Genomic DNA, 26153 nt, shown 5'->3' with positions numbered 1-26153 from the left:
GGAACAAAGCTGATACAATAGGGTGCTGGCGACGCAAGGAATACGTTGCTATAGGTCCTAAACAAAGGCAGAGATAATTCGTAGTTAGTAATGCTAATTTGGGGACGATGTTCCGCTTTTATGTTCCAATTTTGATATGCAGGAAGAAGACGTTCGCACAGGTTCTAAGCACCCTATGCATACTTTGTGGCCAAAAGGCCTTCATCAAGTGGAGAGCTCCATATATTGTCTGTGGTACTAAAAAGCAGGCACAATCATTCGAAACCGTCAATTGGGTTTCCGAAGGGATATGTCGAAGGAGAGTTTTAATACAGTATTAACTGGACATGATTGTGGATCCAACATGAATTCTGACAAAGAGATCTAATCGGAATTATGCGTCCACACTTGCCCATATTATTCTGAAGCACAAATGTCAAATAAATGCCAAGCAAGTCGTTGCCGTAGCTATGTTTGAAAATTAATCTATAATGGTTGCAGAAGTCGGAGCTTACATTATGAGCTGATTATCAGTCACCATTTTCAGTTATGCCAGAGATAGTTCGTTGCAGAGCAGGTCGAGAGGTCACAACTAAGCGAAGCACCGGAGATTCCACTGTGCTGGTCCCCGGAAACCAGTGGTACTCACAAAAGAATGAGCGCAAAAATCTGTTTGTTGGATTGGCTACTGTCTTCGGTCTTTGGATGGAGAATTTAATGTTCTTCTAGCAGGACCACAATGAAGTATCTTGTGCCGTTGTCCACAAAAGTTTGGGAAGGCTGATACGGCGCGGCCACCAACTACTGACGATCAAGACTCGGATAAAATTTCAAACAAATTTTTGGCGACACTTTCTGAGACTTCCAACGTGATACTCCGTGATGTCTGAGAAAACGACGTAAAGTTTTCTTTGTTGCCGAAGACCTAATGATCATAACCAGTAGTCTTGGCCAGCTTTCGGGTGAGAGGAGAATGCACCATACTTCGGACTTGCAGACTCGTATTCAAATCCGCCTTCCGAATTTTAAGAAACTTGTTAGGTTGGAATTTAAAAGAGCTTTGGAAGACTTGTGGCAACGATACAACTATTTAATTTGGTCTTTAGAATCTCTAAGACTGGTGATATACCATTATACTTCCAGAAAAATATCATCCATTCAATTCCGAAGATAGCGAGAGTAGATAAGTTCGAGAACTGTTACAAAATCAGCTTAACAGCTGTTGCATCCAAGAAGCTACTAAGAATAATATACAGAAAGAATAATATACGGAAAGCAAAAAGAAGACTGTTACATTACGATCAGTTCGGTTTTCGGAAAGGTAAAAGCATTCCAGAGGAAGCCCTGACTCTACACTTGATAATGGAAGCAGGATTTGACGACCTGGAAAAAGCGTTCTATGAAGTAAAATGGTGCAATATTTTCGAAATTCTGAAGAAGAAAGGAGTAAGCTAGTGGGAAAGACGGATAACACACGATATATGCAGGAACCAATAGGGAGTAATGAGACTGGAAGACCAAGACCGAAGTGCTCCGCTTGAAAAGCAGGTAAGACAGGGATGCAGTTTTTTCTCTTTTACTATTCAAGCTATACATCGAAGAAACAATGACGGATATGAAAGAAAGTTTCAAGAGTGCGAATAAAATCCAGAGTGAAAGGAAATCAGTGAGAAGATTCGCTGATGACGTTCCTATCCTTTTTGAAAGTGATGATGATTTACAAGATCTGTCGAATGAGATGAACAGTCTTATGAGTACAGGAAATAGATTGAGAGTAAACCAGAGAGAGACGAAAGTAAACAGAAATAGAATAAATGAAAACAGCGAGAAACTTCACATCAAGATTATTGTGCACAAAGTAGACGACCTAGAAGAATTCACCAATGGCGGACGAAGGAAAGAGGACATAAAACGCGGACTAACCCAGGAAAAGAGGGCATTTTTGGCCAAAAGAAGCCTCTTAGATCAAACGTAGGCGTTAATTTCAGGATGAAATTTCTTAGAATGAATATCTGAGCACAGCTTTCTGCATTAGGGAAACCGGAACATAACTGAATGGAAGCTTTTGAGCTGTGGTGCTACAGAAGAATATTGAAAATTCTGTGGACTGGTAAGGTAAGGAATGAGAGAGTTCTATTCAGGACAGGATAAGACAGGAAAATATGGAAAACATTGACAAGAAGAACTGACAGGATCATAGGGAATATATTAAGATATCAGGGAATAGCCTCCGCGGTAATAGAGGAAGCTGTGAAGTGTAAAAGTCGTAGAGAAATGCAGATAATGGAATATATCCAACAAATATTCGAGGACGTAGGGTGTACATACTACTCGCAGATGAAGAGGTTGGCACAGGAGTGGAATTCGTGACGGGCCACGTTAAAGCAATCAGGCGGTTAATGATCAGAAAAATTGTTATGTAAAACATACCTTTCTACAAAATAATCAGCCATTACACTACCATGGCTGCAGCTTTGTCAGATGTGTTTCTGCTGCCATGTGCCACATCAGTGTGGGCAGAATTACGTTACTATTCTCGTGTAACTTCTTATTTAATATAACTCCCTATCATTACACTATCACCAACGTATACTACAAGGGAATGACACGTTTACTACGTCTTACGTTAATTTTCTAGAACAACATTAACCTCCCACATAGCTGAAAGTCTAAACCAATTGCCGAATGACAGCATTTCAAGCAAGTTCAAAACAATGGTTCAAATGGCTCTGAGCACTATGGGACTCAACTGCTGAGGTCATCAGTCCCCTAGAACTGAGAACTACTTAAACCTAACTAAACTAAGGACATCACACACATCAATGCCAGAGGCAGGATTCGAACCTGCGACCGTAGCGGTCGCGCGGTTCCAGACTGCAGGGCCTAGAACCGCACGGCCACTCCGGCCGGCTTCAAGCAAGTATCGACTACCAACGGAGATTAGACAGTCAATAGGAAAAGGCTATTGGTGTGTGGTGTATAGATGAGAGGCAGAACCTATATATCCTGAAGTTGGCACTTCGTGTATCTTCAGCTCCTTGATTTGCCACCTGAGACAAGGAGTCGGAAGCCTATTCCTCTGGCCTACACACTCATATTTCTTCGATTATTTTTGAGATGGAGCAAGTACACGTATTGCGTGCTACTTCATACCAGGAGTACTGAGTTCACCGAAACCACCACAATACCTAACAGCAGTCACGAACCGAGTGCCATCCTTTGTATAAGATAGTAGCATTCTGTTCCGGACGATAAAAAGCTTTCAACACAGACATATTCGTTCAAGACCCATACTCGCCTTTGCACCATAAGCCTGAAGTGCACGTATTCCCGTAGGTTGCACAGCTGCAAAAAAAATTTTTAAAAAATGCAGTGATGGAAATCTATACCCCACATATCGTCAATACATTCCGCACGATCTGAGTTGTTTCTCTTTTCCGGAGCGCAGTAATGTGTTGATAAAATCGAGAGAAACAGAGATAGATAGATAGATAGATAGATAGAGAGAGAGAGAGAGAGAGAGAGAGAGAGAGAGAGAGAGAGAGAGAGACGTAAGACACTTCCTCATGAGCACCATAAAATATTAGAAAATTGCAGTTTGTATCAAGTTCGTTCATCTTTAGAGCATTCAATACAGGAATTCATTTAGTTGTTTTTAGAAGTAATATCAGGAAGATCAGTAATTAACTAATGTTGCTGAAAGAAACACGCAATTAGACGAATAGAAATGATGATTTTGTTCAAAGACAGTAATCACACTGTAGTCACTGCGATTAATAATTCCCCGGGACATTACATAAGGCTGGACATGGCTCTTAGTAGGGTGCGTGATTACCATGGACAGCAGTGCATGGTATGCAAAGTACTCCCTTGCTGGCCACAAGACTGGCAGGGCGTTCCACTCGCCCCCATAGCGGTTAACGACAACTGCATGGTTGCTGGTGCATATGGACGTGCTGCAATACGTGTCCCCTACGCATCTCACACGTGCTCGATGAGATTTAAGTCGAGTGACCGCGTATGCCAGTCCATTTTTCCGAATATCCTCTCGTTCAGAGGAGGTCTCCACCTACGCTCTTCGATGCGGTTGCACATTGCTATCCATAAAAATGAAATTGAGCCGACTAAAACCCTGAAAAACACATGTGAGGAAGGAATACAGTGTCACACATCCACTGACCAATGAGTATACTGTCAGTACGTCCACAAAACATTATGCCTCCCGACACTGTAACACTTGGATCACCAAAACTATCATGTTCGACATTGTTCCTTTGTGCATTACGTGCTCCGACGTTCCACCATATGTATCACGATCATTTTTGTGGTCCAAGTGGTATGGTGTAGGGAGGCACAATGTTGTTTGCTCGTACCGAGCTCCAAATCTTTGAAGACGATAAAATCACAGGTCAAGTCTTGTGACACTCTACTCCCTCCCTTTGTACGTCTTTTCATGGGTGCATTCGGCCTTGACTTAATTTTTATGGATGACAAAGCGCGACCGCATCGAACTGTACAGCATGAGTAGTTTTTGGAACGAAAGGAACGAATTTAAGCGGCGAGTTCACAGACTACTTTAAAAAATGTTACTTTATATATAATACTGGGCAGGATATCTGTCTTCAATGAGACGGAGTTATTTCCAGTTTGGGATGCTGAAATGGGTGCCACCTTATCGAATTTGGCCTGGAGTGTAATTTTGGGTGGTCAAGATAGTTAACGGTTGAAGCACACACACACGTGCCACAAAGCTGGGAGGGGCGCGAAGCCTTACCAGAAAGCACCGATGTATCTACGTTAGGCTGCAGATGAACCTCTAGCGATCAGCGACTGATGTGGAAATCTCACCAAAGCAGGTTCAAAAACAATTTGTATACATCCCACTGCTAGCACAACTCAATCAAATTCATTCTTAACTTCCACATTCTTAATGAATATTAAAAACGTCTTAGTTTAGCAATATATATATACACCACCTATGTTGCAGGTCAACGTGCGATAATCACTCTCAGATGGCAGGTGGCAGCACTAGGGTATATAGAGAGTGTCGAGGGGACTCAGAGTACTGCAGTCGTCGGAATGCGGAAGCGGAGAAATTTATCTGACGTCCAAGAAGCCATGATCATTGTCTTTTGGGCCAAGGATTGAAGCATTTCCGAAACGTTGAAGTTCGTAAACTGTTCGCGTACCGCCGTGGTTAAAGTAGCCTATACAGTGAATGGAAAAATGGCGCGTTCCTGAACGGGCGCTGAGGCAAGTGTGGTGTAGCGTAGGTCTTGCACGACAGGCGTGGACGGCGGCTGCGGAGATGTGTACGGGCGATTAGACGAGCAACTGCTGAGCAACTGGTCGCTAAGATGAACTAAGGGGCTGTAAACCATGTCTCGTCGAAGATCGTTCAGCGAAGATTGCTGCGTGTGCGCCTCGACAGCAAGAGCCCGGTACATCGCCAACGAAGGCTTCAGTTTCTCGCCAATACTGCAGCTGGACGTCCACTGAACGGCGACAGGTGGCATTTCCATACGAATCACATTTTATGCTCCATTGAAGGGATGGCCACTGGCGTACACGTTGCGAAACGTCTGGAAGGTTAGAGGGGAGAGTGTTACGATCTGGGGAATGTTTTCGTAGCATTCCCTCGGTGATAACGTCATTATGGAGGACAAGATCGATCAACACAAGTATTCATCTACTTTTGAGCACCATGTCCACCCGTACGTACAGTTTGCTTTTCCTCGGCACGGTGGCATCTACCAGCAGTACAATGCAACATCTCATACAGTTCGCAGTGAGTGTACGTGCATGGTTCTAAAAGCACCAGGATGAGTGTACTGTGCTCCTCTGGCCACTAAATTCTCCGTATTTAAATTCAGTCTTGTATCTGTGGAGCCACCTTGATCGGGATGTTTTTCCACGGATCGTCAGCCGAGAAACTTAGCGCAGTTGGCTACGGCATTGTAGTCAACATGGCTCCACATCTCCCTCGGTACATTCCAGAACCGCACTGACAATCTTTCTGTACGTCTCGCTACAGTTCGCGCTGCAAAATGTGGTTATTCAGGCTTTTCATGGATAATCACAATCATGTGGCTGGACAATGAGTTCCATGAGAAGCCGTTATTTTTAAGTATTTAATATTCGTATCATTTTGATTTATTAAGAAACTCTAATTTTGGCCTAGTGAAAAGTTGTATTAAATTGTAATGCAATGCACGGCGGGACGTATAACGGTGGTATGTGGCAGGAAAGAGACGATCGCAGCAGCAAATTGGAAGCAAGCTGACAGAAGTAGGGGTGGGGGCGTAGTAAGCTGGTGTGCAGACTTAGAGAGACCTTGTTTTTAGACTGGAAAGAGTGAGGACCTCGAGTTACGGGAAGCGAGCTTGTTAAATTTGTGTGAGTTGATGTCTTTGATGGCAAGTGGCACCGTTGTGCAAGCGTTCAGACTTAGGTCATTTCCTGAGGCCATTCGCATCACGACTTGGAATTATTGCACTAGTAAGACCATAAAAGAACATTGAATTTTTATAGGCAAAGGTGTTCATACACATTTTGAAATTGTTTTGTCATTTAGTCACGAATTCCGGGGGACACTTTGGGTCTCCTTTCGTGAATATAGGTTCCTGCAGGAGTTCCTAAGATAAATAGTTCCACTACAAAAGAGCTGCTCGTATGTTTTTCTCAATAAACTAGTGAGATACGCCTCGCGTCATCTATTTCGTTGGATATAATCATCTCTAGTTACATTCGTTCATTTACGTTGCAGTTAACAAGTGTGCAAAGTCTTACAAACTCGTAGTTTTTTAAATAGGAAATATATTGTACTGTACGATCGTTCTCTAGACTATAACATCAATTCAGTCAAATCCGATAGTACATTTGTGTTTCTCTCCAAGACACGATTGTCAAAACATGGTGTTTGCTGTCAGACACCGACATACTAACGAGAACTAACGAGAACAAAGCGAGGACACAGCATGGTAGCTTACAGAAGACATCTCACGATGGATTTTTAATAATCTGAAACCGGCAATAGTTAAATGTGAATGGTCTTTCTATTACATTCTTGTTGCTGGTTCTGTATTTCATCTATGCTCAGCCTTGTAATTTCATACAGAATCGTTCACCGAAGTGACAGATGTTACCTTGGCATATAAACATAAGCTTCCATGTCCACCTCGGTACATGAGGGGTTGGCACCACCGACTGCTTACTGCAGAGACCCGGGTTCGATTCCTGGCCGGATTGGAAATTTTCTCCGCTCGAAGACTAAATGTTGTGTTGTCCTTATTTCCGTACCGTAATAACTGACAAGAAAATCGTCTGCATTGCGCCACATGACAAGTCTAAACTTACGTAACTTCATACCATCGTTCGTATTGACCGTAATGAAACTTCTGACTTGTTGAAGCACTCAATTTTTGTTTTCGTTAAGTTGATGATAATGCATTTGACCTTGAGTTTTCAAGCATAAACTGACAATCTAAGCCATTGGCCGAAGACACTGCGAGAAAATCTGGAAACATCAGTCGTATCATTGAACAAGAATTGTAAAGTTTCTTAAAGATTAAGACGTAGGCGTGAATTCCTGTGACACCTGCCTTGTCATCTCCATCTTACGAAATGCTTCGCAGTGACGCAACAAAACGAGCTATGAGATTGCTATATTTAGTTCAGTAATACTGCTACATTCGAAAGAGCTATCATGGTGCCATACAATAACACTTTATGACAAACCATAGTATGTTTCTCGCCGGCCGGTGTGGCCCAGCGGTTCTAGGCGCTTCAGTCTGGAACCGCGCGACCGCTACGGTCGCAGGTTCGAATCCTGCCTTGGGCATGGATGTGTGTGATGTCCTTAGGTTAGTTGGGTTTAAGTAGTTGTAAGTTTTAGGGGACTTACGACCTCAGATGTTAAGTCCCATAGTGCTCAGAGCCTTTTGAACCATTTATGTTTCTCGATTCCAGTGGAATTCGCCGATATTGGGAGCAATTTCTTTGATACAATGATTTCCCTGCCTGACTCAGCTTATAAAGATACCATGTTATATATGCGACTGTACATTGGTTTTTTACTTTTATTTTTCAAATTATATTCAGTTAATTTTAATAAATCGTATTTAAAGACTCACGAAATTTCTGCAATGGTTCGTGAAACTTGAAAAGTTGAACAGCAACGTGGTGAGTCGAGCATCTTCATTAAGCTTGCGTATCAATCTGTAACTGCTCACACAGTATGAAGCAAGTGTAGGCCTACAAACTTAAAAACCTGTCACGTCCTTAATTAAGTCATTTTCCACTTAGAGAGTGTAAAGAAAGAGTTGGTACGTCAGAACACACGCAACATTGTCTATATGTTAAACCCTTTGCTCCTTGAGCGGTATATAAATTATCGTCCCTCAGGTGTTATTCTTTTTGATGATTTATTTTTCTTTTCCTGTTTCTCCACCAGACAAATGTTCTATTTCTTATAAATATCAGTTTTGTACCTCAAGTAGTGTATTTTGTTCGCGACTTCCCGGTCACGAGGAACCATCCACCTTGTTTGAATATAGTTACTGTAAACAATGGGTTTGCTTCGCTAACATCTGTCCTCCACAGAGCCGCGAGGCGCCTCTAGCGGCACTGGCAGGAACTTCAGCTTGCCTGACGGTCAGATGTTTCCACGAGCTTCCGCTGCACTAATGGCAACGGTTGCTACCTCTGTTCCCGCTGTCCTCTGGCAATTCTACCCTCCAGTTGTCTAGTCCTTACCGACAGAAATACAGAGCTCGTTGAATAGTGATCGATCCACTCGAGCCTCTCTTGATATGTATTCACAGCGTAGTCCAGTATATCCTTCTCGTCGAGTACTTCACGTTGTCACACTTTTTTTCTTTTGCCCTATGCGAGACGTGCTCGCATACAGTAGTACAAGTTGTAGGGGAAGCGTTTGCTAGACGCATTTGGGGAGTAGTTTTGTTTTAACCTTTGCATATTATTACACGTGGTATAAACAATGACTATTTACAACTTACCACAATGGTGTAGGTGAAGTCTAGCTGAAAAATTTGATATAGGAAACTTTTTGTCTATGAAGGCGGCACCGCACGAGATTTTCAATATCCTTCCACTGTCTTACGCCACAAGCTTAGTCGGCTATTTCGTTAATATTATGACTTATCAGCTTTCCCTTGAGGGTAATGAAAGAAAAAAATTTGTAGACGTTTTTGATAATCGAATAACGTTTAAAATTCGATTTAAAATAAACAAACACAGTAGTTTTGTCGATAGGAGGCCTACCAAAACGATTTAATTGTTTATTCTGTTAAAATTCACAATATTATGTGGTAAAATTTATATAAAAGTCAGTATTACATTTTGTAAGTTCAAGAACAAGAGGTTTCCCCCCCTGCGGGTTCGGGGGTTAGAATAGGCCCGCGGTATTCCTGCCTGTCGTAAGAGGCGACTAAAAGGAGTCTCAAATGTTTCGGCCTTATGTGATGGTCCCCTCTCGGATTTGACCTCCATCTTTCTAAATTATTCCGAAGAGCGAGCCAATTGGGGAAGGGCGCCTTACATGGTGCACTGTATCCGTCGTGCATTGAGACGTTTAGCCGGCTTTTTCGTCGTTGCAATGGTGTCCCGCTCGTTTTCCATTTCTTGGGCGAGGATACGTCCCTGGGTGCGATTACCACGCTGCACTCTGCAGTGTTGCTTTTAACTGCGACGACGACCTTGGAGTTTCTTGCACCTAAGATCCAGCATGGTAGCCAGTCCGTTGTGGTGAGGCCGCCATGTACCCTGTTGGTTGTAGCCCCCTGACAACACAGGGATCGCTCTACTGATGCCTGCGCCGTTAACTCCCCACGTATGCCAAGGAGTAGATGCCCATCTCCCTGGGGCATCGGGACTCCCGGCAATGGTCATCCTGCCAGGTAGCCTTTGCTGTGGCTGGGTGGCGCCCGTGGGGAGGGCCCTTGGTCGGAGTAGGTGGCATCAGGGTGGATGACACGCAATGAAGCGTGGCACATCTTCTCTTGCTGGTGGCCAGCCACCAGCAGTCTCTAAGCGTTCGAGGGCCCATTTTAAAGGTAACGTATATGACCCCAAATCGTTCCCCTCCCTCGCCACACCATGGGAGGAACGAAAGGCATTGAATGAAAGTGAGACTTATTCGCCCAGGTATCTTGTCTGCACCAGAGCTGATTGGGAATCCTTTATATCCATGAAGCCTCAGTTCTTTGTAGAGCATTTAGAGGACAAGTTTGGGGAGGTGGAGGGCTTGTCCAAGAAGCGGTCCGGATCGGTGTTGATAAAAACGGCATCCTCCGCCCAGTCGCGGGCCTTGCTCGCTTGTAATAAGCTGGGGGATGTCTCCGTAACTATCACGCCCCATAAAAGTCTGAATACGGTCCAGGGCATTATCTTCCACAGGGATCACCTTTTACAGTCCGATGACGAGCTGCGCGCCAACTTGGAGCGACGAGGTGTCCATTTCGTCCGGCGCGTCCACCGGGGTCCGAGGGATCATCAAGTTGCCACCGGTGCCTTCATCTTGGCCTTCGAGGGTGACACATTACCTGAGAAGGTCAAGGTGATGGTGTACCGTTGTGATGTCAAGCCGTATATCCCTCCCCCGATGCGGTGCTTCCAAGTGTTGGAAGTTCGGCCATATGTCTTCACGCTGTGCTTCCGACCTCGTATGTCGCGATTGCGGTCGACCATCCCATCCTCATCATCCCTGTGCCCCGCCTCCAATCTGTGTGAACTGTGGTGAGCACCATCCGCCTTGCTCGCCGGACTGTCCAATTCTGCAGAAGGAGCGGAAAATCATGGAAATCAAGACCCTCGACCAACTGACGTACACTGAGGCGAAGCGGAAATATGATCGGCTTCATCCAGTGTGTATGACATCTTCTTATGCCGCAACTGTCACTCCTGCTACAGTCCCATCAGCTCCAGTCAGCTCTCAGAATCGAAGGCCCACACCTGCCCCCCAGCTACTTCAGGAGCAACACCCCCCCAAACCATCGGGGACATCAGTTCCCCCTTCCCAGCTGGAGAAGCGTAAGTCTTCTTCGGCTCCTCTTACCAGGAAGGGTTCCCTTGGGGACCTCCCTTCGCAAGTTCTGACCGGTACAAAAGCAGACAGCCGCAAGTGGCTGAAACAACCACCGGTCCCTGGTCGTAGGGCCTCACGGTCGTCGTCTGTCCCCGAGATTGACCCAGTGATGCCCTCCCAGCCTGAACCACCGAAGGCACAGCGAGAGAAACAGAAGAAGAAGAAAGTCCCCAAGGCTAACGACATTGCGGTGACACCCATCCCACCGCTTCCTACAAGCTCTGCGTCTGAGGACGAAGTGGAGATTCTGGCGTCCACTGAGGACCTCGATCTCGCCGGTCCCTCGGACGCAATGGATAGCAATTGCACGGGTGCTCCATCGGAGGCAGCAGGTGACCCAGCGGCGTAATCTGCCTTCCCAGTCCCGTCACGCCTTTCCCAGCCATGGACAACACCATCCTCCAGTGGAACTGCAGCGGTTTCTTCCACCATCTAGCTGAGCTCCGTCAACTTATCAGCCTTCACCCTTTCTTCTGCATTGCTCTTCAGGAAACTTGGTTTCCAGCAATGCGAACCCCCGCCCTCCGTGGCTGTCGGGGTTATTATAAGAACCGAGCAGCTTATGAAAGGGTCTCTGGTGGCGTCTCCATATATGTCCTTCACACTCTGCACAGCGAGTCTGTCCCTCTCCAGACACCTTTAGAGGCTGTCGCTGTACGGGTGTGGACGCCACAGGCTGTTACCGTCTGCAGTCTTTACCTTCCACTGGGTGGTGATGTCTCGCAGCATGTCCTGGCTGCACTGGTAGCCCAATTGCCGCCACCTTTCTTGCTACTGGGCGACTTCAACGCCCATAACCCTCCGTGGGGTGGGTCAGTGGCAACAGGTCGAGGCGCCATCGTTGAGCATTTATTGTTGCAGCTCGATCTCTCGCTGTTAAATGATGGTGCCTTCACACACTTCAGTGTGGCGCATGGCACCTACTCCGCCATTGACCTTTCAATCTGTAGCCCTAGCCTCATACCGTCTGTCCAATGGAGTGTGCATGACGACCTGTGTGGTAGTGACCACTTTCCGATCTTTCTGTCACTACCACAGCGTCACTTTTCTGGGCGCCCTAGCAGATGGGCTATGAATAAGGCTGACTGGGACTTGTTCTCCTCCACTGCCGCTATTGAGCCTCTCTCTACTGATGACATTGATGCGGTGGTTAAATCGGTCACCACCAGCATCGTTACTGCCGCCGAATCTGCCATTCCCCGTTCTTCTAGGTCCCCTCGGCGGAGGGCTGTGCCTTGGTGGTCGCCTGACGTCGCTGAAGCGATTAAAGATCGCCGGCGGGCGCTCCAGCGTCACAAGCGACATCCCTCCATAGACCACCTTATCGCCTTCAAACGGCTGCGTGCGCGGGCCCGCCTCGTTATCCGCCAAGGCAAGAAGGAGTGCTGGGAGCGGTATGTGTCCATCATTGGCCTCCATGTCACTCCATCGCAGGTCTGGGCCAAGATTCGACGCGTCTACGGCTATCGGACCCCTGTCAGCGTCCCTGCGCTCTCACTGAATGGCGCAGTTTGTACTGACTCCGACGTCATTGCAAACCGCTTGGCAGAGCATTTTGCTATGAGTTCCGCTTCTGCGAATTACCCCCAGGCTTTCCGCTCCATTAAAGTGCGGATGGAACGTCGGAGCCTTTCGTTTTGCACCCACCACCCAGATTGTTACAATGCTCCATTCAGTGAGTGGGAATTTCTCAGTGCCCTAGCCGCTTGCCCTGATACCGCTCCTGGGCCAGATGGCGTCCACTGTCAGATGCTGAAACACCTTTCAGTGGACTGCCAGCGACGCCTCCTCGGTCTTTACAACCGTCTTTGGGTCGAGGGGAAATTTCCGTCGCAATGGCGGGACAGCATTGTCATCCCCGTTTTGAAACCTGGAAAGAACCCTCAGGAGGTGGACAGCTACCGTCCCATTAGCCTCACCAACGTTCTTTGCAAGTTGCTTGAACGGATGGTGAGCCGGCGCTTAAATTGGGTATTGGAGTCTCGGGGCCTTCTGGCTTCATCTCAGGGTGGGTTCCGTAAAGGCCGCTCCGCCACCGACAATCTGGTGAGCCTGGAGTCGGCCATCCGTACTGTCTTTTCCGACATGCGGAAGGCGTACGATACGACATGGCGTCATCACATCCTTTCTACGCTTCATGGATGGGGTCTTCGGGGTCCTCTGCCGATTTTTATCCGCAATTTTCTGTCGTATCGTACCTTCCGCGTGCAAGTCGCGGCCTCATATAGTTCCTCCCACGTCCAGGAGACCGGTGTGCCACAGGGTTCTGTTTTAAGTGTCTGCCTGTTTTTAATAACCATTAACGGGCTCGCTGCGGCCGTGGGAAATTCTGTCTCCGCTTCCCTGTATGCTGACGACTTCCGCCTTTACTACAAAAAAATGGCTCTGAGCACTATGGGACTCAACTGCTGAGGTCATTAGTCCCCTAGAACTTAGAACTAGTTAAACCTAACTAACCTAAGGACATCACAAACATCCATGCCCGAGGCAGGATTCGAACCTGCGACCGTAGCGGTCTTGCGGTTCCAGACTGCAGCGCCTTTAACCGCACGGCCACTTCGGCCGGCCCCTTTACTACAGCTCTACTGGCATTGCAGCTGTTGAACGTTAGCTATAGGTAGCTATCCGCAAGGCGCAGTCTTGGGCTGTAGCTCATGGGTTCCAGTTTTCGGCAGCCAAGACCTGCGTTATGCATTTCTGCCGGCGACGTACTGTCCACCCGGAGCCGCAGCTTTCTCTTAACGGCGAACTTCTTTCAGTGGTGGAATCACACAGGTTTTGGGGGGTGGTTTTCGATGCCCAGTTGACTTGGCTGCCTCATTTCCGGCAGCTCAAACAGGCTTGTTGGCGGCATCTCAATGCTCTGCGATGTTTGATCCACACCCGCTGGGGCGCCGACCGATCTACCCTGTTCCGGCTCTACCAGTCTCGTCTGGATTATGGGAGCCTGGCTTATGGCTCAGCTTCCCCATCTGCGTTTCGGGTGCTGGACCCAATCCTCCATAGCGGGATACGCCTTGCCACTGGTGCTTTCCGCACCAGCCCTGTGGACAGCATGCTAGTGGAGGCAGGTGTCCCTCCACTGCGGTTACGACGCCAACAATTACTGGCTGCTTATGCTGCCCATGTTTTTAGCTTGCCCGGGCATCCAAATTACCGTGTCCTGTTCCCGCAGTCCGTCGTCCATCTGCCAGACCGTCGGCCCAGGTAGGGTTGTCCGATCGCCGTACGTGTCAAGGAGCTTCTCTCCGGGCTTGGGTTTTTCCCTGTTGCACCTCCTTTCGGGGCACCTCTGCGTACACCCCCGTGGTGTGTTCCTCGCCCTTGCCTTCGGTTCGACTTGGCACGGGGCTCGAAGGACTCAGTCCCTCCAGAGGCCTTCCGCCGCCGCTTTTATTCGATCCTGGCCACGTATCAGGGCTCTGGAATTGTTTACACTGACGGTTCGATGGTTGCAGGTCGTGTCGGGTATGCGCTAACTGTAGGGGACCATTCCGAACAACGTTCCTTGCCGGATGGCTGCAGCGTTTACACTGCTGAGCTGGTCGCCATCTTTCGTGCCCTAGAGTATATCCGCTCCTGCTCAGGTGAGTCCTTCGTTATCTGTAGCGATTCCCTGAGCGGTTTACGAGCTCTCGACCAGTGTTTTCCTCGTTCTCGTCTGGTGATGGCTATCCATGAGTCCCTGCATACTCTTGCGCGTTGCGGCCGCTCTGTGGTCTTTGTGTGGACCCCCGGTCACGTCGGTATCCCGGGCAATGAACGTGTTGGCCGCCTGGCCAAAAGGGCCACCACTGAACCCACCCTGGACATTGGCCTCCCGGAGACTGATTTGCGGGCAGTCTACCGCCGCGAAGTTCTCTCGCTTTGGGACACTGAATCGCGCAATCTGCCCACGCCAAACAAACTCCGTTCTCTCAAGGCGACGACCCGTGTGTGGCAGTCATCCATGCGAGCCACTCGCAGAGATTCGGTTGTTCTTTGTTGGCTCCGCATTGGCCACACCCGACTGTCTCACAGTTATTTATTGCGTCGTGAGGACCCGCCTCTCTGTCGCTGTGGGGCGGTTTTGACGGTGGTGCACATTTTATTAACTTGTCCGCTTTTAACTGTGATCAGGCAGACATTTGCGCTGCCTGATACGCTCCCTAGCCTTTTACTAGATGACTCTGCCATGGTGGACTTAGTATTGCGTTTTATTCGGGCAGGGGGTTTTTATAGTTTAATCTGAGTGTTTGTTTTTTAGTGTTGATTCTGGCTTTTAGCCTCTGATTTTAAACTGAGTTTTTAATGTGTTCTTGGTGGTTGGCTTTTCCTCTTTTTTTCTCTATGGTCGGCCAACCACCGTCACACTCTGTGTGTTTTAATTTGTTTTGTCTGATCTCTGTCGGAGTCTTTCTCGTCCTGTGTCGTCTGACGTCTTTCCTGCTGTTCGTTTTTTATTCTCTTTGGGCGGTTTTAATTTTTTGGAAAAAGGGACCGATGACATTTGCAGTCTGGTCCTTTTAATCCTACAAACCACCCAAAAAGAGGTTTCTTATATTCTAGGTTGACTTAGCTGAAAGCTCGTGTATTACACTAGCGCCGCAGTTAAAGTGGCTTTTGTAGGTCAGTTTAAGGTAGTTTTGGGGCTCGACAGCCCTCAAGTGTCCTGTATCAAACTTGTAGTGTCGTCTCGTAACTTGTAAACATTAACTGTGTACTCCTTCTGTACACGGTAAATACAATTACAAACGCCAATGCACTTGTTTTAAGTTGCGTTCAAACACATCTGCAACGTAAAACTCAAAGCAAATTGCCACTCATTCGATGAGCAGAAACTTATGAATACTCGACCCACAGTTTTTCGTAATATACATTTCTACAGTTAGGAGTTCATGACTTTCATCTCTGACATTTCTCGTTCATAATCTCTGGAAGGGCTAACGTTTAACCTACAAAGGCGGTCAAAATAAAACGAGACAGATGGAAAAAAGGAAGTAAATTGTTTATTATTTCGAAACTAATCGCCATAACTCTTATACTTTTGTCCCACAGTGAAAAAAGACGAATAGTGACTTTTTGGAAAAATATTCGCAATTGCCTAGAGAACCACGATGGTTCTCAGTTGCACATAACTTCTTCCGAAACAAATCGACGGCCTCCAATGCTTTCCTTCTGGGCGCGCCCACATGTTACCAAGGTTGCTTCCACTACGCTGCAGAAGTTTCCCCAGGAAGCCCTTACTCATCCTTAATAGAGTCCCGGTCTCTGTCCACGTGATTTCCATATTTTTGGTGCACCGAGGAAAGATATTTGTGGCTATCGAATTGCTTCAGACGAAGAGCTGCACCTCTGGGTACACTCAGGGTTCCGTAGGCAACCGCAAACATTTTTTCACGAAGACGCTGATTGTCTTGCCTCACTGTGGGATAAATCTATTAACAGTTAGGGTAACTGTATTTGAAATAATAAAAATATTACTACTACTTTCCGTGTGCCTCGTGTCTATTTAACTGCTCTTTATATGTATGATAAATAACATCTTCATACTGTTGCTGCAGCTTGCCTCTCGTTACCTCTAAATAGTCTTCATCCTGTTCTACATCCTTTCGGAAAGTTCATCTGAACCACACCACGTTGACTTTTTTTATTTTCTCGATTCCCCTTTCTTGGTCGTCTCTCGTGCTAAATTATTCCTTCTCTTCGACCCCCTCCTCCCCGTCTCTCTTTCTTTATCCGCATGTAATTATCTCCATCTAACTGCGTTAGCTGATACTACTAATAAACCCACTTCCGTAGCCTTGCTCCATAATGACCGCCAGTCCAGTGCGCTTGATTTGAAGCTAGCCGGTTCGAATAGTGATTGTGAAAAAATTTCCAACACTAATATTTAGCGTTCATAGTGAAGACAGTTAGCGGTGTGAGGTTCATGATCACCAGACTTTTCGCCAATGTCCTGGATTAGATTTATTATTTATTTATGTTTTTTTCAGTTATCACAGTTACAGCCCATTAGCTGAGAAACTAAAACAGCCCATACAATTCACGTTTTCGTTGATAATAATAAATTCATATAATAATCACTTATTCATGTGGCGGTCAGCCTGGACGTGGTTTTTAGGCCGTTTTCCACATCCAACTCGGTGAATATCCGGGGTCGTACCGAAGTTGGTTCAAATGGCTCTGAGCACTATGGGACTTAACATCTGACGTCATCAGTCCCCTAGAACTTAGAACTACTTAAACCTAACTAACCTAAGGTTCAAATGGCTCTGAGGACTATGGGACTCAACTGCTGAGGTCATTAGTCCCCTAGAACTTAGAACTAGTTAAACCTAACTAACCTAAGGACATCACAAACATCCACGCCCGAGGCAGGATTCGAACCTGCGACCGTAGCGGTCTTGCGGTTCCAGACTGCAGCGCCTTTAACCGCATGGCCACTTCGGCCGGCAACTAACCTAAGGACATCACACACATCCATGCCCGAGGCGGGATTCGAACCTGCGACCGTAGCGGTCGCGCGGTTCCAGACTGAAGCGCCTAGAACCGCTCGGCCACAAGCGGCCGTCTCGTACCGAAGTTCTGCCTCGGTTACACGGTTCGCAAACATTTAGAAAATATTCGCACATTTTCACATGAATAATACTGCACGCAAACAGTTGGTGTAGACATACTGAGTCCCGGATGGGGGGAGTGGGGAGGGGGGTGATAAGGTGATGACTATAGGAGGGGCATCCGGCCGCCCCTCATATTAACCATGCAGTATCCGTTAGTAGCCATGATGACCCTGCATAGATGAGGAACAAAGGCACGAGAAAAAGAAGTGTCTAATACAGTGCCGCATGACCTAGCAAGCAATCACAGAATGCGGCTTGTTTTTTACTGGTATGATACGCTATGAGAAGCCATTGTAGTCAGTCGCAAATCAAGGCGTAGATGTTAAAGAAACTGGAGCGTCTAAAGAGCGAACTATAGAATTTTTGTCGGTTGCAGGCAAAATAAAGAAGTCCATTGGATACATATCGTGCTTAGACCGCCCTACATTATTGTGTATCCAGTCACTAAGGACTCATTTAAAGAAATATAGTTGCACGAAATCCCACACTGACACGGATCCTGTAGGGTTACCGGCAGTAATAAATACAGTATAACAGCGATATATGTTACAACGTGTGGAAATGATACGTTACTTTTTAATGCTGTTTCTGATTAAGATTTCAAAGAACCGACCACGAAGATCTAGGTGCACACAATGCCGAACGCAGCGTTTCACATAACCATGCTACGTCCCTGTCCTATGATCAGACATATCAAAGAACAGATTGATGCAATCTGAAACAGCATAGCTCCTTCTCTTATTAACAACACATGCGCAGCAACAGCTGATATGTGTGCGGATTCACATAATTAGATTCATTATTTGACGCTTACAGCACTTTACATAAACACGACCGATGTCTTGTGAATAACGTTTTACGTACAACTAAATTCTCGAACTTTAAAAATATGGAAGCAAGTATTAAAAATAGAACACAAGAGGGTGTGGCTGGCTGGAACATTTCGTCGGACATGTTGCATGATTTTATTGCTCTCACCGACCAGGGTGCCAGTACCACAAAAGCTTTGGAGTATTGTGAAAGCCTTCTTTGTGCTGCTCATTGTATTAACCCAGAACTTACGCACACTTTCGATGAACATAGATTCTTGTTAATGTGTCGAATATCACAGCAACAATAAATACTCCAAATATCATTGTACGGTACATCAAGGAAAGTGATATCTGCTGGTCTTTGAAATTATATTTGAAACAACAGATTAGTACACGCTGTAACAGCTTGTATACTATGCTGCAGTGCTTACACACTCAGTGTAACGAAGTTGTTGCTTTTGTGACCGAAAAGAATTCTGCTTAGAGATTGCAATACTTTGATAATCGGCTTCCAGGAAGAATTGTTGATTTCTTGAAGCCATTTAAAGAGGCCATACGTCAATTACAAGAAGAAAAAAATGTACAATTGTTAATTGTTTTATAGTCTTGACAAAAAAATCTGCGCCCGCATCTCGTGGTCGTGCGGTAGCGTTCTCGCTTCCCACGCCCGGGTTCCCGGGTTCGATTCCCGGCGGGGTCAGGGATTTTCTCTGCCTCGTGATGGCTGGGTGTTGTGTGATGTCCTTAGGTTAGTTAGGTTTAAGTAGTTCTAAGTTCTAGGGGACTGATGACCATAGATGTTAAGTCCCATAGTGCTCAGAGCCATTTGAACCATTTTTGAAAAAAATCTGCAATGTCAATGAAAATGACTGTGAGGTGAGTTAAATTACTGTAGTTACAAGTACAGTATGATACCAGGGTAGGATACATCGTATTTCACTAACCTAACTGATGCATGATGATAGATACGTATTTAGTAACAGAAGGTATAAGGGATTAAATACTGAGCCCTGACTTTTCTTCGTGAGAAGGTTGTAATTATTTCCTCGCGTTGAACTGTTACGTTCCTTTAACCATTTTTCTATGACACAAAGGAAAAGCAGAAAATTCTTAGCAGTGGGCCATTAAATTGTGCTAGCTTTGCGGTACCATATGCATTCGTTAACGCAATCGTTTTTGTATAGTTAGAGCATTGTGTCTTCCAGCCAAACGGAGGTATTACAGTTCCTATAATATTTTAGCAATGTAAATTACATTTTTCTGGTGCGTCATCATGCTGCTTGCGAGTTAACGAGCATTTCGCTGTCACGGCCAAAAGAGCCAGCCTTCAAGAATTGTGATACGAACCCCATCGTCCAGGACTGGATGGCACAAAGGGTGCAGACTCACCATGAGATGGGGAAACTCACAGGCGTCTATTGAGGCCTAAGCGCTGTAGAGTGAGAGTGAGACAGACAACAATCTACGTCGTAGGGAAACCCAGTAGAAGCCCATTGTGTCCGAGGAGAAGTAGCAGTGTTAAATATGGCTGACTTAAGATCGGCCATAAGGGGAAACATTTATGGAAACTATTTAATTCTGTAGTAATGCAGGGAATTAACACACAGCTAATTTAATCTACCATCCTCTATAAATGTTGATGGTGATTCCAATAAAACTTGAATATTGATCATATCTATAAAAGTTAAGGATTTACTGTTAAAGTGACATTAACAAGTCTTGTAACAAAGACCTGAATGCTTTGGTCAATCTTAACGATCGATATTTCTTAAAGAAGCGCATCATTAAAATGACAAATGTTGTAAATATCAACTCTGTAACTTTGTTTAAAAGATATAGAAAATTTAAATTATCAGTATTTTCAGTTAAGCATCAGATCATCATTTCCTCCACAGAAAACACATTGAACGATGACAGCATGACACATTATTGAATCATTAGGTAACAGATATTTGTTCTAAAGTTTAGTGCATAATAGTTACTCTCGTTCTTTATTTGTTAGAAAGCACATTGGTTCAAGGCTACTGGCCGTGGCAGTCAAAGCTAAGAAGGAAATTGTATTGGTTTTGTCTAAAAGAATTTAACGTTTATTACGTGATGGATATTATTGTTACTTTATTTAGAACTTGAAAGAGGTCAAGATTTGATTATTTAAATGTGCTAAAATGTAAGATAATGTAGAATCAGCTGTAGCCAATCAGATGGACGGCATCAGGAAACGGAACTGCCCTAGCCAGTTGAGCGGGGATTTTCGGCGCGCGGGAACGCGGCCGGCGACGGGCAGGGGAGAGTGCGGGTGCAGACGGGGAAGCGGACAGTTCTGGTAGGGGCACCAAACAAGGGTACAGTTCGGAAGCAGACGCGAAAGCGGACGGTCGGTCTTAGGCAGATAGCAAGTGAAACGACTTAGAGAATTTATCGTTGTGTGGTATCGCGGGACTTAGTGTCTGAGCGGTGAGCAGCCGCGCGCCTGGTGTGAACTCTTAACGTTTCGCGTAGATGAACTTGTATTTCGCTATGAGACTGAAAATGACCGAACCGTGTCAAATGGATATGCGCTCGAGTGTAACAGTAATTCTAAATACGACCACTTTCGCTATTAGTTTGCTTTCTGAATAAACATGATTCTAACCAAATCGCAAGTGTGTGGTCTACATCATTTATGGGTTGTTATTTATCTCCCGATATTATTATTACCGTTACATGTTACTGTTTAACTTTGTATATCACAAACTTGCCACCAGCCAAACAATTTAACCAACGGGTCGCAAGTGTCCAATTTAGAGCGTGTAATTTGACATTTGCGGTTCAACCCCTAGGCGAGTTTCAGCCAAGACATTTCGACGAAGAGGAACCACATGTGAGCCCGAACATCTTTAGAATGTAAGCTGGCATGTTTTCCATCACTTCTCTCTCTGTTGTCTATGAACATACGGTCTTCAACTATAGTTTCATCGTCACCCAGAAAGATACATCGCTTCAGAGAATAGAATAACAACACAACCTCCACCGCAGATTAAGTAGATCTCTATACTTCAATGCACGTTGGAGATGATGATGGCATGTCATTTTGCAAGAATGAAAAATATCTAGCAATTATGGCTGCAGTTAAACGACGTAATTTTTTTGTATCCCCGCAGGAAGCGCTTCTATAAATTTTTCGAAAAGCTGGCATGTTATAAGCAAATCGGCACAACTAGTTAAATCCTGATACCATCAATGATCTACTGCTCATCTACAGTAACTATTGCTTTTCATTAAGTGAAGAGAGTGAAGCTATGAATATTTAATGTTCTTCTTATGTTGTTCTTTATATAAACAGTCGTCTCCTAGATTTCAAGGATGGTATTTATTTAAAACTTACGCAGTCTCCTATTATAGACAAGCAGAGTAAATATTCTGCTTGGAATGAGTATCTCTTATCTTTGCTTGTTCTGAATATCAAATTATTTTCCATGCTCTGTATGAAGGTAACTGTCACGTGAGCGTTCTTGGACACAATACTTTTGTGTTAAAAAAAGAAGACAGAGAAAGAAAGAGAGTAAATAGAAAGACAGGAAAAAGGTAAGAGAGAGAAATCAGAAAGAAAGGAAGGTGGGGGGGGAGAGAGAGAGAGAGAGAGAGAGAGAGAGAGAGAGAGGCGAGGTAAGAAGTCGGCGAAAACCGGGCATGCTCTGTTTCCACATATCCAGAGTCTGGATAAGTGACATGGTGCGTGTATGTGACCGTGCATAGTTACGTGGCGCTGGAAACGAAAGGTTCGGTCCGCCCTTCAGCATGAGAGCCATAACAGGTCAAACTTAGAGCGTTATAGTGCTCTAGTGTCTACGTTTAGTGCTGAGGGATATTGATCTCCTACTTCACTCTTGCTCAGTGGAATAGTGCACTCTTTTCATGTTCTTAACTCTTGCTTTAATGGCTTCTTTCTCAGAAATGCCATCTCCACTTTCTTCGTCTGGGTACCTGAATCTGTCAGTTCTACCAATTTTTCTATACAATATTTAGTTTTCATTACTGTTGTTATTTATTTATTCAAATGACACTTTCGGAGGGTACGATGAATCAGCTTTGGTTTTGTTTCTTTGCTGAAGATGATAATGGACTTGGTTGCTTGGTTGCACCCGATATCCTGCATGGTAGCCAGTCTATTGTGGTGGGGCACCATGTACCCTGTTAGTTGTAGCCCCCTGACAACACAGAGGTCGCTCTGCTGATGCCTGCGCCATTAACTCCCCACGTATGCCATGGAGTAGATGCCCATCTCTCTGGGGCATTGAGACTTCCTGCAATGGCCATCCTATCGGGTGGCGCTTGCTGAGGCTGGGTGGCGCCTGTGGGCAGGGCCCCTGGTCGGAGTTGCTGGCATCAGGACAGATGAAACGCCATGGAGCGTAGTACGTCATCTGTTGCTGGTGGTCCGCCGCCAGCAGTTTAGAAGTTGGCAAAGTCTAACTTCAGTGCTAAGAAATATGACCCCAAATCATTTCCCTCCCTGGCGACACCATGGGAGGAACGCCAGTCTATGGATAGCAGTGAAACTTATTCACCCCAGTACCTCGTATGTACGGGAGCTGATAGGTAATCTTTCATGTCCATGAAGAATCAGTTTTTTGTGGAGCGTTTGGGGAACAAGTTTGGGGAGGTGGAGGGCATGTCCAAAATGCGCTCTGAGTCAATCTTGATACAAACAGCATCCTCTGCCCAGTCACAGGTATTACTCGCTTTTGACAAGTTGGGGGATGTTTCTGTTACCATCACTCCTCTTAAGAGCTTAAATATGTTGCAGGGTATCATATTTCAGAGGGACCTTCTTTTGCAGTCTGACGATGAGATGCGCACCAGTTTAGAGCACCGAGGTGTTCATTTCGTCTGGCGCGTCCATCGGGGTCTGAGGGATAATCAAGTTGATACCGGTGCCTTCATGTTAGCCTTTCAGGGTGACACATTGCACGAGAAGGTCAAGGTGATGATCTACTGCTGTGACGTCAAGCCATATATCCCTCCCTCGATGCAGAGCTATAAGTGCTGGAAGTTCAGCAACACGTCTTCCCACTTTACTCCCAGCGTCACATGTAGAGATTGTGGACGTCCATCACGTCACAATACTCCATGTGCCCCGCCTCCCAACTGTGTCAACTGCAGAGAGCATCATACACATTGTTCGCCAGACTGTAGGATTTTACAGAAATTTTAATATAGGACTCTGGACTGACTGACCTACACTGAGGCTAAGACGATATTTGAGCGCCTAAATCCTGTGGCTATGACCACCTCTTACGCCGCCGCTACGAAAACAGTTGTCGCTCTGTCAGTTCCTCACATTCCTGTCGCCTCTCAGAACCAGAAGACTACACCTGCTCCCTTGATGGTTGGGGGCACGTCCCAGTGGCTGCAGTGCCCAAAAGCAGCTGGCCATAGGGCTTCACATTCATCCTCAGTCATTGACACAGAATCAGTGAAGCCCTCCCTGCCAGGGAAACCCAAGGAGCAGCGAGAAAAATCCACAAAGAAGGTCCATCCCCAAGACCAAGGGAAGTGCCGTGGCATCCACACCACCGCTAGCTACAAGCTCTGCACCTGCGGATGAGGTGGAGATTCTGGCATCCGCTGAGGACCTAGATCTCGCCAGACCCTCAGACATAATGGATATAGCCTGCTCAGGCAAAACGTCGGTGGCAGCAGGTGACCCTGAGGCGTAAACTGCGTCATTGAATGTTCAATGCCTTCCCAGTCTCACGATGACGTCATCTTCCCGTGGAATTGCGGAGGCTTTTTCCACCACTAGCCTCAGCTACAGCAACTGTTAAGCCTCAAATCTGCTTTCTGCATTGACCTCCAGAAAACCTGGTTCCCGGCATAGCAGACTACTTCCCTCCACGTCTATAATGAATAATACAGGGACCGTAGTGACTATAATCACGTGTCAGGTGGAGTTTACGTCTATGTCCTAAACTTAATCTGTAGTGAACATGTGCGCCTTCAAACCCCTCTTGAGGTTTTGGCTGTGAGATCAAGGACGACACAGGAAGTAACTGCCTGCGATGTACATCTTCCTCCAGATGGTACAATACCTCTGAATGTATTAACTGCACTGATGATCAACTCCCTAAGCGTTTCCTACTTCTGGGATAGCCGGCCAGGGTGGCCGAGCGGTTCTAAGCGCTACAGTCTGGAACCGCGCGACCGCTACGGTCGCAGGTTCAAATCCTGCCTCAGGCATGGATGTGTGTGATGTCCTTAGGTTAGTTAGGTTTAGGTAGTTCTAAGTTCTATGGGTCTGATGACCATAGATGTTAAGTCCCATAATGCTCAGAGCCATTTGAACCATTTGAACTTCTGGGAGATTTTAACAGCCATAACCCCTTGTGGGGTGGCACCGTGCTTACTGGCTGAGAAAGAAATGTCGAAACTTTACTGTCTCAGTTCGACCTCTGCCTCTTAAACACTGGGGCCGCCACATATTTCAGTGTGGATCTTGGTAGTTACACGGCCATTGATATATCAATCTGCAGCCCAAGACTTCTTCCATCTATCCACTGGAGAGCACATGACGACCTGTGTGGTAATGACCACTTACCCACCTTTCTGTCACTGCCTCAGCGTCAGGCCCACGGACGTCTGCGCAGATGAGCTTCAAACAAGGCGGACTGAGAAACTTTCACCTCTGCTGTCGTTGTTGAATCTAGCCCACATGGTAACATCGATGTGATGGTTGAGTAGGTGACTGCAACAATCGTTTCTCAGGTAGAAAACACGCTGCTGCGTTTCTACAGAGCCCTTGTTCAATCCCGCCTTGACTGTGGGAGTCTGGTTTACGGTTCGGCGGCACCCTCAGCGTTGCGTTTACTCGACCCAGTGCATCACTGTGGCGTTCGCCTCGCGACAGGAGCTTTTAGAACGTGTCCGGTGACCAGTGACCTTGTGGAGGCAGGTTAGGCGTGCACAACTACTGACCAGTTACGTTGCATATGTTCGTAGTTCTGCTGCGAATCACCGTCTCATTTGCCCACCCACGGTGGTTCATCTCCCGCATAGGCGGCCCCCAGTCAGGGCTTCCAGTTGCAGTTTGTGTCCGTTCCCTTCTGTCCAAACTGAAGTTCTTGCCTTTACCACCTATACTTGAGGTCCATTCACGTACACCTCCATGGTGTACACCTAGGCGCGGCTTGGCCTCGACGTTTCACGTGGTCCTAAGGGCTCAGTTAACCCCGCGGCTCTCGGCTGCCACTTCCTCTCGAATCTTGACATCTACCGGGACCACAAAGAGGTTTACACCGGCGACTAGATGGCTGGTGCTCACGTCGGGTTCGCGTATGTCAATGGAGGATATACTGAACAACATTCCTTGCCAGATGGCTGTAGTGTTCTCACTGCCGAGCTGGTGACTATATCTCGGGCTCTTGAGCACATCCGTTCATGCCCTGGGTAATTGTTTCTTCTGTGTACTGACTCCTTGAGCAGCCTACAAGCTATCGACCAGTGCTACCATCGTCATCCTTTGGTAGCGACCATCCAGCAGTCCATATATGCCCTGGGATGGTCCAGTCGTTGACTGGTGTTTGTCTGGACCCCAGGTCACGTCGGAATCCAAGGCAACGAACTTGCCGACATGCTGGCCAAACAAGCTACGCAGAAATCGCTAATGGAGATCGGCTT

This window comes from Schistocerca nitens, chromosome 7, assembly GCF_023898315.1.
Source record: "Schistocerca nitens isolate TAMUIC-IGC-003100 chromosome 7, iqSchNite1.1, whole genome shotgun sequence".
NCBI lineage: Eukaryota > Metazoa > Arthropoda > Insecta > Orthoptera > Acrididae > Schistocerca > Schistocerca nitens.
The sequence above is the reverse complement of the archived record's forward strand: the minus strand, read 5'-3'. Positions refer to the sequence as shown.